The 4,178-nt window shown below is 38.3% G+C and overlaps 1 pseudogene; it reads left to right on the top strand.

Annotated features, from left to right (window-relative positions):
* The first annotated feature begins 1,238 nt into the window (after positions 1–1,238).
* LOC103249305 lies at positions 1,239–2,116 on the top strand (annotated as a pseudogene).
* The last annotated feature ends 2,062 nt before the right edge of the window (positions 2,117–4,178 follow it).

Here is a 4,178-nt window from a genome sequence, read left to right as displayed (position 1 = left end):
AAGTTAGTCACCTCAAATCCTATTAAGAACAAAGAAGGGTGGAAAAATGCATTACAAAAGAATTGGGCTCCATGTCATGTGTGATTGGGTCAAAATGTTAAATTTCCCAGCAGTGTGTTTGGTGCCCACAATAGGCTGTCAGTGGTGTGTCATAAACCACATGCTACTACTCATTAAATCACAAACCTCAGAATGAACATAACAATTTACTGATGGCAAACTGATCTCAGGCTTTTTTCTAAATTGCTATTACTACCAAGAAGTAAGTTTTAGTCCAGAAATTTAGATGTTTTCTAAGTGTTTGCTTAACACATATAATTCACCTGGGTTTAGAGTCAAACACATATGTTGGAGAAATCAACATTATAAGATAATCAGGGAAAACTTGAAAACTCACCAGATATTTGATGATATTAGGGCATGGTTATTCATACTATGTTTATCTTTTTTTGAGGAGTCCTACTCTTTTCACAGATCTATGCTGAAATATTTACAGATAAAGTAATGTGATATCACAGATATTCTTCAAAGTTATTCATTGGCATGGCATGGGGAGATGGGATGGGGTATATTGGAAGAGAGTAGCCTTGAGTTGATCATTGTTGAAAATGAATGCTTGGTACTTGGAGACTAATCACAGTATTTTCTCAACTTCATGTATATTTGAAATTTTCCATAATAAGGTTTTTTTTTAAAGAAAGAAAAATATTCCTGAAATAAAAAAAAAAAAAAAAACGTACTCTGAACTTTTTTCTTATTTTTTCTGTTAGTGGATATAGATACACAGTACCTGTAATTATATAAATTTTAAGTTGATTAAATGACTTAGGGTGATTGCAGGGCATCTGAATAACCATATTTGCATAAAAGGTGAAAGCATTGGCCTAAATAATAACACCAATACTGTTTAGCTCCTTGACTAAGAGAAAGTATACTCTTCCTATTAGTTTAAAGCATGGCCCAATGTAAATTGAAGAGCCCTCCATCAGAATAAAAGTATTTGGAGAAAATGATTTTTTAAGATTCCTGCTTTGAAAAACAGTTTTGAGTTTTCCTCAGCTTTGGGTGGTGGCCACTACTGGGCTTTGGCTTGCAGTCTGGAGGGTGAGGTGGCATGAACAGTGGCCTTGGCACCCTGTGTCTGGCCCCCTGCAGCCACACACCCACTCATCATACCCCAAGCCCACCACTTCCTGCCCCAGCCCCTAGCCACCACCACAGCCCAGTGAGCAACCCAGATGCAGGCTACCAAGTGTGTGGTGGTTGGAGATGGAACTGTAAGTAAAACTTGTCTACTGATCAGTTACACAACCAATGCATTTCCTGGAGAATATATCACTACTGTCTTGGACAATTATTCTGCCAATGTCATGGTAGATGGAAAACCAGTGAATCTGGGCTTATGGAATACAACTGGACAAGAAGATTATGACAGATTATGCCTTTTGTCTTATCCACAAACAGATGTATTCTTAATTTGTTTTTCCCTTGTGAGTCCTACATCATTTGAAAATGTCCATGCAAAGGGGTATCCTGAAGTGCAACACAATTGTCCCAACACTCCCATCATCCTTTTGGAAACTAATCTTGATCTTAGGCATGATAAAGACACAATTGAGAAGCTGAAGAAGAAGCTGACCCTTATCACGTATTCACAGGGTTTAGCCATGGCTAAGTGCTGTAAAATACCTGGAGTGCTCTGCTCTCACACACAGAGACCTCAGGCAAGTGTGGTGTTTTTTTTTGTTTTTTGTTTTTTTTAGTTGGTGTCTCACTCTGTCACCAGACTGGAGTGCAGTGGCCGCTCCCGGCCACCACAGCCTCAACCTGCTGGGCTCTGGTGATCCTTCTGTCTCAGCCTACCGAGTAGCTGGAATTACAGGCGCACACTACCATGCCCGGCTAATTTTTTGATTTATTGTAGAGATGAGGTTTCGCTGCCCAGGTGGGTCTCGGACCCATGGGTTCAGGCAATCCACTCACCTTAGCCTCCCAAAGGCATGGGATTGCAAGCTGAGCCACTGAGCCAGGCTAGAAAGGGTTTGGTAAAACTATCAGAGCAGTTCTCTGCCCACCTCTCATGAAGAAGAGGAAGAGAAAATGCCTGTTGTTGTAAATGTCTGAGCCCCTCATTCTTGATCGTGTTCCTTGGAGCCTTTTTATGCTTTGCTCACAAAACAGTGGAGCCTTAAAACCCACAAAGACATGGGCACTAAACAGCATGGGTCAACATGGAAATCAAATCAGAAATTAAAAAATTCCTAGAAACAAATGATAGAATCTTCTTACCAAAACCTCAGGTATGCCATGAAAGCAGTTGTAAACGGGGAAATTATATCTATATGAGCATACTTCAAGAAAATGGAAAGAAGAGGAGTTGAGAGCCTAACAAATCACCAAAAGAAGCTGGAAAGAGAAGACCACAAAACCCAACTTTAGCAAAAGAAAGCAAATCACCAAAATAGGAGCCCAAATATGGAACATAGAAGACAAAAATATCATTAAAAATATCAAAAAAAGAAAAAAACAGGTTCATTGAAAGAATTAAGATTAATGGATTCCCCAGCCAGAATGACCAAGAAAAAGAGAGAAAAAGCCCAACACAATCAGAAATAAAAAGTTCAAATCGCAACTGACCCTGAAGAAATACAAAAGATTACCAGAGGTTATTATGGACAACTCTATGAGGAACAAACTCCTAAATGAAATAGAGGACTTTCTGAAATCACACAACCATACCAGGTTGAAACAAGAAGACATTGAGACACTAAAAAGACCAATAACAACCCAGGAAATTGACTCTGTCATACATAAACTACCTACAAAAACAAAATCCCTGACCTGGATGACTTTCCAGCAGAATTCTACAAAACATACAAGGAGAAGATGATACCAGTCCTTTTGAAAGTATTCCAGGCAATTGAAAAAGATGGAATTCTCCTCCAAATCATTTTAAGAATTTAGCATCACACTGATACCCAGACCTAAAGATCAAAAAAAAAAAAAAAAAAAAAAAGAGAGAGAGAGAGAGAGAGAGAACTACAGGCCAATATCTCTTAGGAACATAGATGCAAAAATCCTCAACAAAATTCTAGAGAATTGGATCCAAAAACACATCTCAAAAATCAACCACCATGACCAAGTAGAATTCACCCCAGGATGCAGGGCAGGGCTGGCTCAACATTCACAAAACCATAAATGTAATTAAACACATCAACAGTTGTAAAAAAAAGTACCACATGATTATATTATTAGATGCAGAAAAAGCTTTTGATAAAATCCAGCATCCCTTCTTGATAAAAACCTTCAAATACCTAGGTATAGAAGGAACATACCTCAAAATAGGAGTGCCATCTATGATAAACTCACAGCTAACATATTGCTAAATGGACAGAAACTGGAAAATTTCTGCTGAAAACTGCAACAAGACAAGGCTGCTCACTCTCACCCCTCTTGTTCAACATTGTGTTGGAAGTCCTAGCTATGGAAATTAGACAAAAGAAGGATCTCGGAGGTACCCAAATAGGAAAAGAGGAAGTCACGTTATCCGTCTTTACTGATGATAGGATCCTATACCTGGAAAATCCAAGGAAACCTGTCAAAAACCTGCTTGCACTAATAAAGGACTTTGGCAAATCTCAGGGTACAAAATAAATGTGCAAAAGACGGTTGAATTTCTATACACCAACAACATGCAGGCAGAGACCCAAATAGAAAGCATAATCCTGTTCACAATAGCCACACACACAAAAAAGAAATATCTCAGCATCTTCCTAACCAGAGAAGTGAAAGACCTTTACAATGAAAACTACAAAATGCTGCTCAAAGAAATCCAAGGAGACACAAAGAAATGGAAAAATATTCCATGCTTATGGATAGGAAGAATCAACATTTTTAAGATGTTCACCTACCCAAGGCAATCTACAGGTTCAACACAATACCCATTAAGCTACCAACATTATTCTTCTCAGACCTGGAATTGACAATACAGAAATTAATATGCTAACATAAATGATCACAAAATCCAAACAATCCTTAGCAAAAGAAACAAAGCAGGAAATATCACACTTCCAGACTTCAAACTTTACTATAAGTCTACAGTAATCAAAACAATCTGGTATTGGTATGACAACAGGCACAAAGACCAATGGGACAGGAGAGAAATTCTGGAAGCAAAA

Source organism: Carlito syrichta, unplaced genomic scaffold, assembly GCF_000164805.1.
Source record: "Carlito syrichta isolate Samal-C Ts95f unplaced genomic scaffold, Tarsius_syrichta-2.0.1 Scaffold40539, whole genome shotgun sequence".
NCBI lineage: Eukaryota > Metazoa > Chordata > Mammalia > Primates > Tarsiidae > Carlito > Carlito syrichta.
This window is presented reverse-complemented; position numbering and strand designations above follow the sequence as displayed.